Below are 12,204 nucleotides of genomic sequence, written 5' to 3' on the forward strand. Positions count from 1 at the left end.
TCAAAGAATCTTTCAAGATTTCAATTGATGTGAAACCTGTCTGATTTAGTGGCCTAACCAAATATCTCTTATGACTAGAGAGAGGAGACTTGTGAGATATCTGAAACAAATTTGTATTTTGTCACTGGACAAGAAGTTAGGAGCAAAGATGACCTTAATTTACCGCTTCTGTTCGTCAGACTTTAGAAGATGTCTAATTGTGAGGATGAAAACAAATGTATACATGCTCTCTCTAAGCTTCATAATGACTGAAAATAGGAAACATACTTTATTGTGAGAGCAGAAATTATCCTGAATGCCAATATTTTTTTTCAGTTGTCAAACTGGACAATTAGAAAACTCACTGAGGTCCTCTGGCCAATGTAAACATCTGTTATGTTAATTATTAATCTGAACATTAAAGTCAGTTGAGGTGAAACAGGAACAAGAAAGTGGGATTTATCAGATCTATGACAGGTTTTTAAATGGGACTTTTCTTTAGGTCATGGTTTCTTAAAAATGATTGTAGTCTAAGTGTTTGGATTAAATGCAGACATCAGTCATTGATATTCAAGAATATATTAGATTAAGCCTTCTGAAAAAGGATTTTTTTTCCCCTCCAGTTCTCACTATACTACAGTGGATATGGGACTTAGATTTTGCAAATATTTTGGTATTAACCCAGGTTGTTCTTTTGAAATGAACCTCTTGATCACTCCTGCTTTTGGGCTTTGGTTCACCTCCCTGAATGGCTTCAGAGCATGTGAATGTCTTTGGGTTGAAATTCAACTGTAAGCATTGCTTCACCTGCTTACAGGTAATCAGTCTGTACAACCAGGCCTAGACATACTCTGAAATCCTTGTCCTCCAAAGCAGAAATACAATGGGCATCAGAACATCATGCAAAGGCTTCAATTCATAAATTCCCCATACTGAGTTTCACTGCTTATTACTAGAAAGCATCAAACGTCACTTCTTGTTGATAATATAGACACCTCAAATAGTGCAGATGACTGATAAAGGCAAAAAGAGGTGACAGTAATATGCTGGTGAAAAAAACCCAAATTCAGCAATTTTTATTATGTCACTGCATAAAAGATGCAGGGCAAGAAGACACCTTGAGCTGGCAAAACAAATATACAAGCCAAAAATTAAACAATTTTTATATTTTTATTTTTGAAAAAAAAATAAAACAACTACATATCTAATATTCAGTTTTGGTATTTTTTGCTGGACACTTTATACAAAACTAAACAGGTTTTAAAATGTAATCTGATAACCTAAAAAACTCAACCCCAAAGTGCTCATTAAATTAGGGCTCATTATGTTAGTAATTAGGGTTTTTTTTCCAAACAGTATGAAAAGTATCAATTAAATTTACTTCATCAGAAATTCACAAAGAGGCTGATCCTCTTGTTGAAACTGAAGTAGAGAGAGAGCAGTACAAATATAATAGGATTTCAGAGGTTGATTTCCATCAATCATATTTATGAGTAGTGTATAGCATACATATATTTTAAAGCTGGTGGCACCACAAAACTAAAGTTTTTCCAGTCCTTTTACATAGAAGAAAATTGGCTACTGAGTAAGACATAAAACAAATTAGATGCAGAAAGGATAAAACTGCTTAAATTAGCAAAATTGCTCAAATCCCATTTAGGTTTAAAAGATGTTAAGTAATCCTGTACTTAAAAACTGGCAGTCAAGGTTAGGAATTTGGGTAGGGACATGACAACTGTGCTTTTGGTGGGCAGGATTCAGTTGAGAGCACTCCTCACCATTTGGGTCTTGCAATTGTTTTGATTAAAACCCAGATCTCTGCCTGGTCCCGGGTTCAGCCTCCTGCAGATACCCTCCTTAACTAGACAGACCTAACAGCTTTTGTTACCTGTAAGCTCATTTCCTCTGGAGATCTGTGATGACTCAGGTATGCTTTCAATTCCAATCAATTTTTTTTTCTTCCACCCAAGCTGGAAAAATGTGAAGCAGACAAGATAAAATTTAACAAGAGACCAAGTTGTAATTTCTTTAATTTAACTTAATTTCTTTATAATTTCCTTTGTGCTCTAATTTGGAACAGATAGTCTGCTTCATGCAGTCCATGTGTGTGATGATGTCTGCTTTGTGTTTTAGTTCAGGTCTATGCCTGCACAAAAACAAATAAGGAAAACACAACATAAACACAAACCCAGCTCACTCCAGGGAGTGTATTAGTTTTGAATCGGAAAACAACTGGAAAGCCACAGCTCCTTAGCAGCAGAGTTAATAGAGTTTATACCCATAAAGAATTCAAAAGTGGGCAAAACATTCACTGCACATTGATGAGATGTTAGAGACCCGTTACCTTTTCCCTTCAGACAAGCTGATGGAGTTTTGGAGGCAGCTTCCATTTTCACCCCAACTGAGTTCTTCCCAACAGCAGTCATCTGTTGGAAATATCTCATCAGGTATGTCTCAGCAGCAAGACAGCACCAGCTTCTGAAGACACATGGGATTGACCAGAATGCTTTTTGAATTCTCAGATTTAAGCATGCTTCTTTTGGGTTCATTTTTGTATAATGATCCAGCTGACTGTGTTTGAAGAGTTTTTTATCTATTGAGAAGAATATTGGTAAAGAAATGAGAAAAGGCTCTTTGAAGGAAAACAGGTACAGTGAAACCTGTAAAATAACATTAATGCAGTAAGGTTTCCTGTATTACATTACTTTTATTTAATATTCTTATATAACTACAAAAGTAAATCCCCTGAAAATTGTATTCCCACTGACAGCTTCCCTGCTATTTTATGGTGCATCCTCTATAATTAATGGTCTATCACAGCTTCCACTGTAAGTTCTGATTTGTCAAGGCTTTATTGTAGCAACAAAATTGTTAGAAAGGAATTTCATTCTGTGAGAGACGGAAAAAATGAATTTTAGTTTAAATTGATTTAGCCAACTCTAAATTAGAGCAAAATGGACTTGGGGTTTTTTTTTTCATTTTTCAGGGTTTATCTATCTTTTTCTTTAATAGGCCATTTTCCTTTCTGTTGTAAACTTGAATAGTTGCTCTGAAGTCAGAAAAAAAAAATGATCTAGAAGTAAGTTTGGCTTCTGGCTAGAATGTCTGTCTCCAAAATCACACAAGAATCTATTACTGCTTTCAGTGCACGGCAGATCTGAGTCTACAGATATGTACTTGGGCAATCTTTCAAAATATACTCAAAAGCGGGAGAAATTTATAAAATGTGAAGGAGATGTACAGATGTTATGCATGGTAAAGCCCTTGACCAGTTCCTGAATTACTGACTTTGTATTTGATGTTTGCATTACTATTTGCTCTTCAATTTATATCTGCAGCACTTAAAAGCTGCTAAAAGTCTTTACTACTTTTTCAAATCTATATAGCTATTATTTAAGAAATTGTCTCTTTTCCTGACTGCACAGACTAAAAATATAATAAAAAACCAGATGTTCTGAATCCCTCCTGCTTGTGCCACTGAAGAGCTCTATCCTGGGCACCCTGATGCAATGTCAGGCTCCAACTTACTTGATACAACTGCAAGTAGTGATGAGAGAAAATTATAGCACATCACTTGCTAAAATGACATCCATAAGAAAATAATTTTATGCATAAACAATATGAAAAATGCAATTTGTGACAATATGACTACTACATAAAGTCAGTGTTCATCTGTTCTGGACAGAGAAAGACTATCTGACCAATGCTGTAGTAAGACAAATGCAATTTTTTCAAAAAATAGAAGAGAATACGCCTGAACTGCTCTTTTGACACGTTCTTACACATATAAATACATAATTTAGAAACAGACATTGAATATCTGTTACATATAAATTATTTCTATGCTTCAGAAAGGTACAAATTCAAATTTTTTCTTCATTAAGGTTAAATAATTTATTTTTCCATGTACAGGACTTGTGCTATAATTTTAAAGAATGTCAAATGTATAGGCAGATTCCATGTTCATATTCGGTGCTTGAAATTAAAATTACAGCTTAAGTAAATTGTTCAGCAATGTGAAAAGATGAGTCTGTGAAATTCATAACTTGCTCATTTGTTTCTTTACTAATGGAGAAGTCTGATGGAGATCCATTTTCCTTTGAAGTCCACCTTCAAATTGTGTGGCACTCTTATAAATAGGGTTCTACAGGATGCAATGACCATTAGCAGCACATTTTGCACGTGATACTGCCCCTCAGCCTGATGAGAGACAGTGACCTTCTGAATGGTGGAAGAAAAAACATCAGTTCAGCCTCTTCTATAAACACCTTTCAAAGTGAAATTGGTTTTTTTTTGGTGCTTACCCCACTTTGTCTTTAACATCAGCATCAGAGTCTTATGAAAATGTTCAGCAGTGTTTTACAAGTGTATTATAAGAATCCTCTATCTAATGATGTAGAACAAAATGTAAAAAAAAAGCAAAATAGAAGTGACCCAAAAAAAACAGTAAGTGAAGACTTAAATACATTTGTCTATGTATAGAATGCAGGTAGCTTTCTCAAACATGTATATACAGAAAACTGATTTTATTTGACAGCATTCTTTCATTTCCAAGTGACATTATTGATCATTATTGAATATTATAATCTAGAGTGTTGCTTATGATCTAATACTTCTGGAATTTTATTTTGGAAGTTTACTTTTTATTGAAGAAAATGTGTAGTAACAGACAATCACAATGAAACTAAGCTACCCAAAGTGTTTTCTGACTAGGTCCTCTGCATTACTGTTAGGTTTTTGCCTGTCCTTCCCCTTGTTTTAGGACAGCAGTCTGAGGAAAGCAATTACCTGGCTGTGAAACATATTTCTTGAACAGCAGGATCTGGCTCAGTGGCTTGCTCCTTATATCTACAGAACTATTCAACAAATGATGGTAAGAGGGAAAATAGTGACCCTTTAGCATCTGCCTTTGCTAGTTAAACTGTTGATTGTTTTTGCCCAAAGGTTGTTATTTAGGCAGATAGTACTTAGTTTATAATTTACATTTATTTCTTCTCTTCTGTGACCATTTGATGTTAAATCCCCAGACTATATATTAGTTAAATGTCTGTATATATGCTTGCAAAACAGAGGAAAAAAAACACTTTCAAAAGCACAAGTATATATTAAAGTGTCTTTAAATAAAGATGTACCTTTAAGTTCAGACAAAGACCTAAGGGCTTTATTTCTTTACAAGAAAACAGATAATTAATTTGCTTCTTCAGCTGAATCCAAAGAAACGTGTCTTCTTTTGCTGATGGGTTGATAAACAGAGATTTTCTGTTGGTAAGTTCAGAGAGAAAAATGTGTGCTCTTTGTTTTGTTTTCATTTGTTTACCTATTTTCTGGAATAAAAATGCAAAAGACACCTTCTCACCAGACGTTTTCATCTCTGTCAGCAAAATATGTTCTTTTTCCTGCTTTTAATGTGCAGAGTGGTGAAGGATTCATTCTCTGCAAAGTTCAGGTGAAGGGTACATGCCTGATTATAAGGGCACAGTTAACCACCCTGTAGGTGGCTGTATCCAGAGCACTTAGGGTCTTCCTACCAGTGTAGAGGAATTCCTGGATAAAAGTCTCCTGAGTGTAAGTAAATATATCCTGATACTTTTGTTTATAAAATAATTTTATGTCCAAATCAGTTGGAGAATGGGCCTTAAAAATAGCAGGTTGCTACTCAAACACACTACTGGATACAGAAGGTTAAAAGGCTGTCTATGTGATCAATAATTGAATATTTTTAGGAGGTGTAGAGAACCAACTTATTGCTTTTTTTCCACTTGCATTCATAGGACATTATAAAATAGTTTATAAATTAAATATTTTGTTCAATATTTTGAAATTATCTCTTTCTTACAGAGTAATCCAAATGACGTGTATGTGGGTGGAAAGGGAGTTCCTTTTCACTGCCCATGATCTTCTGCCTGGCCCCTAACCTTGATGTAACTATAGAGGCCTGAGAGAAAATTTATATACACCAGAAGTGTGACTTTTAACAACAATATGCGATGATCTAATGGAAGGTATTGATTCTGCCTGAAAAGCTCACATTCATGTCATCACAAACATTTGCATGGGAAGTTCTCTTCTACATTTTGGATTCTTGGTTTGGAGCACAGAGCCTCTTAGTTATTCACGGTTAGCACCTGCAGGGCAGAGCTGTGCCCAGTCACCTGCTTTACTCACAGTTCCCAGCAAGCAGGACTGCTCTGACCTCTTCTCCCTGCCTTTATCTAGGGAAAAAACTCAGTTTTTATGCATCTAGCCTGTTTTGGTTTGTTTGTTTGTTTGTTTTTAAGATTTTGCTCCTGCACGCTAAACAGCAATTTTGCTCCAGCACGCTAAACACCTTAAATTCTGGTCAGTGCCTGGCACTGCTTGGACCACTTCCCTTCCTCTGGTCCCTTACACATTAAAGAACCAGTTTAGCTCTGCTGGGGAAGAAAACAAGGAGCAGCCTCAACAGAAGAATATCTAATTAAAGATACTCAAGTCTGTTAGAAGTACTCAGACACCCCTGAAATTTCAAAAATCAAAAATCCAGACATGCCCTCTCCTCTTTATGAGTCTGGAAGTCTGATTTTTAGCGGTGTTCAGGCTGGACGTGCTTTGCACATGAAAAAAAAGATTCCCATCTAATTTTCTAACATGCAGTTTCTGTCTCCATTAGCCATAATTTTAGCTGACTATAGTCAAACCATCAAAACACCTATCATTAAACTGTGGTGGTGTGATTTCTCCCACTTCACTCACTTTGCTCGTTCTGAAAGTGTTTGCCATTAAAATAATCTGCATTTTTCTTTCCTCGCCTTCCTTCATTTGCATTTATATTTTGTCAGTAAGTTGTATCCCACATGCTTCTGTTCATGTGCATGTTCCTGCTCATGTATTGGATACCTCTTTTTGCTTAACCTAGTAATATATCTCGAGTCAGAAGCAGAGATTCTCCAACATTGCCAGTGTTTAAACCTAGATTTATCTTCATTCACATTTACAGCATTTTCCCTTGAAAATTCTCTTCCAACTCTCCTTGTGTGATATTCACTGTCATATAAAACCTGATATTAGTTTGGTATGCTTGCCTGGTTTCCTTAGAAACCTTTCTGAGTTATTTCCTGTAAAGGAAATTATCATCCCACATTTAGGAAGGTACAGTTACAACTGAATAATGTTTTGACAGAATTATCAAAATTAAATTCCACACCTTACTTGAGCACCACATCTGAATTAGCCTAATTTATATTTTCAAATCCTAAATGCCTTCTCTCCAATATTGAGCTGGAGATCAATGTCCATCATGCTTAGAAAGGCATCTGGTGATGAAAGGTCATAGCTAATCTAGACACAGAAGCATTATATGCAATAATTTCATTTTTAAAATCTGATTGTTTTAGAGGCTTTTTTAGTGTGAAACCAGACATTAGCACCAGACTCAGGAAATGATACTACACCAACAGTAAATTTTGCTACCAACCTTTTTTGCAGTAGCATACAGTGCACCAAAATTGAGCCTGAATTTGGTCTCTAGCACAGTGAGGAATAATTTGGGGATGTGAAGGCTTTGATTCGTAATCGACGGGTTCATTTGCACTGACATTCATTTGAGACTTCAGATGCCATGGGTCATGCAAAGAATTCAGACATGAAGCAGAACCATTTGTTTTATCCTGCTTGCTTGCTTATGAGCATCTGTAGCAGATTTGTACACCTTTGCACCCCTCTGTGTGTGTGTGTACCTTGTGCTACTGTTTTACTGGCACCATGATGTTACAGGACTGGCCATAGCTGCTTCTTCTTGGTTTGCCTGCTGAAATGTAAACAACACTTTAAAAAGACTTAGATGCACATTTATTATTAAAGCAAATGATACATTATATGTATTGAGATAATTAATTGTATTGTATATGATAAATTGAATGCCATTTGTTGCAATTGCCCTCAGCCATGAACTCTTCACTTAACCCAATGTGTTGCAAATCTTTCAAAATTAACAATGATCTCAAAGGCACTACTTTCCAGAAGACCAGCATAGATATTTTTATCAGTTTTTATTAAATATATGTAATGAAAAGCAATGTTCCTGGATTTTCTGCTGAAAATTAAATGAGCCGAGCATTTCTAGTTTCAGATAAAATCTGAAACTATTGCTCATATTAATGTATGATTGCTCCCAAGTTTGGTTTGGTTTTTGGTTTTTTGTTTTTTTGCTTCTCCTCCACATTTTATTTGTCAGGAAAATGCACAAAGTATGTAGGTTCATGTATTCATAAGCACTGGAGGCTGAAGCTTGCTTTTGTACTGTGTGCCCCTTGTGGCCAAAACATACACTAAAATATTTTGGTTCCTTCCTTTATATGTAAAGTTTTTGCTCTGCAATTTTGTGAGTGTTCTGTTGAAACTCAAGATTCCCATCTCAGTTTAACGTAAGATTCTATGATAGATGATAATATACCCATGAATACAAAAATTACATAGGTCTCTTTGTAGAAAGCTATGTATCAGAACAATCCTGCCCCTACCAAGTTTAACAGTGCGTCATAAATAATAAATAATATGTACATATGCATGCTGGGATTTATTAAAAATATATACAGGTAGAACCTTACATGTTAAATACTTAATTTATGGTTAGTAGTAGGCTGATGTAGTGTGGTGATGTGGTTAATTAGTTCTGGGCTTTTACATGCTGTATAAAAGCTGCCAAGGAAAAGTAAGAGCTGCTGGGCAATGAAACATTCATGGATGCAGCATTTTCCTAGTCACTGATCGCTTTGCTGCTGATAATTTTTAAAATCTACTTAGTGTTTAGACTTGTAATCTGCTGTCTGACATGGAATTGTATCATAGAATTATAGAACCATGAAATGGTTTGCGTTGTAAGAAACTTTTAACCACTAGATCAGGTTGTCATAGCCCCATACAACCTGACCTTGAACATTTTCAGGGATGAGGCATCCACAACTTGTCCAGGCAGCCTGTTTCAGTGCCTCACTAAATTTACAGTAAAGAATTTCTTCCTTATACCTATGGTAAATGTACTGTCTTTCAGTTTAAAGCCTTTCCCCCTTGTCCTATCACTACATGTGTTTGTAATATATCCCTCTCCAGATTTCTTGTTGGCTCCCTTTAGATATTGGAAGCCTGTTTTAAGGTCTCCCCAAGGCCTTCTCTGCTCCAGGCTGAAGAAGCCCAACTCCTCATCCTGTCCTCATAGGAGGCTGTAGAGGGCCTCACAGAGGGCTGTAGCCCTCTGATCATTTTGGTGGCCTCCTCTGGACTTGCTCCAACAGACCTCTGTCCCTCTTGTGCTGAGGGCTCCAGAGCTGGATGCAGTGCTCTGGGTGGGGTCTCACAGGAGCAGGTTAGAGGGGCCCTGCTGCTTTTGATGCAGCCCAGAATATAATTGACTTCCTGGGCTGCAAGTGCACATTGCTGCCTCATGCTGAGTTTATCGTCAATCAACACCCAATAGTCATAGGACTTTTACAAAGTGCATTAATATTCTGCCATATGACTCTGATTTGAATTTGTGAACATAAGGTAGTTTATGTGGTCAAAATAGCTAAGCGGTATCCCCTAGAATTCCTGTATTTCAAGTAGGGATGGAATTTAAACAGATTGTTTTTAAAGCCATTCTAAGAGAAGAGGTCTGGATTTTGCACACGTAAAATTAAAGAGTTGCAGTGCAAACTGTATCTCCTTTACAGATGAGATTAAAATCCAGGCCACTAGAAGCTCTATCTTCATAAAGATAACTGATCTGGTGTCAAATGGGATTATTGAACCAAAACTGAGAAATTCAGAGTGTTCTTGATATCCCAAAGGGGGATTTGCTCTTGATGGATGATCCAAGTTGAGGAGACACCATGCATAACACCATTTTGATGCATCCATCTGCTAGTATACACTTTCATAAATGCTTTTGCATCTAACTCAGATATATCTAATCCATAATATTCTATAAAATCTGCAAATATAAACAGACATTTAGCAGGTTTTATAGATTATTTAATAAATTTTTAAAAATCTGAAATTTTCTGCTAATTATTTTGTTTCCTTTTAAAAACCAAAAAGCCTCTCAGATGTCCTTATAATAATTTTAAGGGCATTTCAAGGGCAGAGATTTAACAGTAAAGAAAAAATAAAATAAAATGTGAAGTCTCTAAAATACAGAATATTTTTATTCTATTTGCAATATAAAACAGGAAATGCATTATTTCAATTTATGTATACAAACCTATTATTAACATTTTCTAAACACTGTCCAAAAGATTAATCTATAGTTTGGCCTTTCACTATAAGTAATGGTTAGATTCTTGAGTCCTTAATATAACATATCTGCATTATAGTTTACTGTAATTTATAGTAAAATGATTTTTCACAATAAAATAAGGAAATTCAGTGTCATTAAGTAGCCATGTTTTGCTGTATTTTGCTCTGGTGTTGTGAACTGTGTGCTGATCTGAACTGTAAAAGCCCAAGATTGTTCTGAATAGTTATTAGGATCATCAAATATAAGACTTTTATCCAAAAAGAAGATTACACTTCTTAATCATTTTCACATCACAATCATAATAACTGTAACTCTAGCTGTCCTCTTTCTGAGATATTTCAGGCAGTTAACAAATTTCAAGCATTAATTCTTTGAGAAAAGTTTCTCAAATGTTTTGGTAAATCTAGAGATGAATTTTATTTTTATTTTTTGAGACACAAAGTCTGGTGCTTGCAAAACCTATCTATCCTAAGTAGTCTAGTGCATGCACAGTAGTTGAACAAAAGCAGTACTCAAAGGAAGAATCTCTGCACATTTTTCTTCCTTCTCAAAAGGAACAGTTTTCAGTGTTTTACTTCATTGATCTACCTCAGGTGGGAAGCCAAAAAATTAATTGGAACAGTGTGTCTGTTAGCTTTACTGCTGATAACCATTGATAGATAACAATAACCACCTCTATACTCACCCTTTCATTAAGTTCACATTAGCACACCCCAGGTTCTGAACCAGGACTGAACTGAAACAGTCTATGTAAACACATGTGAGAAAACTGTCATATGCTGCCAATTTTAGAAGTGTTTTCTGTGGTTTTGCTGTGTTTGAACGGCATAGCCAAAGTCCTGTTTTGCCTAGTAGAATATTGGGAGACCAAGATTTCGGGTTAGTTGGTTAATCAGGGTTATTGCTCATCTCCCAAGTGTTTATCTGGCCCAAGAGCTGATGTCTTCCCAGAAAACATCATGGCAGGCTGCATTGCTGTCCATCAGCCTGCTGCTACTCATACTCTGTAGTTAACAATTGTTCTTCCAAAGATGCTTGCATGGCAGTTCACAAGCTCCTGACATATTTCAAATTGTTCCATCCTTGGATTTGGATTACTTTCTAGCATGTAGGACTGATGTTTATAGAGATTATAAGAAAAAAAAAAAAAAAAAAGACAAAGTTTTGTGAGTAAGAAAAGATTAGCTGTTAGCTGAGGTGTACATAATTTTCATATAAACACAGAATCACAGAATGGTTTGAGTTGGAAGGGATCAAAAAGACCATTTAGTCCAATCTCCTTGCTGTAGGCAGGAAACCTTCCACTAAACCAGGTTGCTCAAAACCCCCATCCAGCCTTGTACACTTCCAGGACTGGGGCATCCACAGCTTCTCTGGGCAACCTGTGCCAGATTGTCAGTCTGTCAGATCACTTCTTATGTGGGTGATCTATCACATTTGGTCCTTTTTTGTTTTTGTTTCTTTGTTGGGTTTTTTCTTTGTTTTTTTCTTTATTTTTTAAAAATTTTATTTGAGTACCTTTTGCTTCAGCTCTCTGTGGAGTGGAAAAGATATTGCAAGTACGTGTGAAATCATGTAGATGTACTCATAAAGATTACTGCTCACATCAAGGCTATAGAGAGACGTGGCAATTCAGAATGCAAACTGGGAGAAGACCGTGTTGGTTATAATTATTGATAAGTAACCTGGAGGGGAAAAAAAAGACAGGAAAATATATTTTTAAAGTGCTATCAGCTTATTAAGATGCTGCTATTAAATGGAGATTTTCTCAAGTAAGAAATGACATGAAATGGCAATTCAAATACCCTTTTTGTTTACTGAGATGCTTTAAGGCCTTTACCACCTGCTGAGTGCCTGGAAGGACGAATAAGCATTGGAATGACAGGTTTCACACTGCTATGTCATAGATTTGCACAGCAGGACAGAGTGGTTTCTGACACTATTGGCTGATCGGTTTTTTCAAATAGAAATCT

General features: G+C 35.9%; 1 protein-coding gene across 1 annotated transcript in view; it reads left to right on the forward strand.

Annotated features, from left to right (window-relative positions):
• The window catches only part of FAM155A (family with sequence similarity 155 member A), a 436,131-nt gene that overhangs the window by 34,984 nt on the left and 388,943 nt on the right, over positions 1 to 12,204 (forward strand). The window lies entirely within an intron of this gene.

This window comes from Parus major, chromosome 1 (assembly GCF_001522545.3).
Source record: "Parus major isolate Abel chromosome 1, Parus_major1.1, whole genome shotgun sequence".
Taxonomy (NCBI): domain Eukaryota; kingdom Metazoa; phylum Chordata; class Aves; order Passeriformes; family Paridae; genus Parus; species Parus major.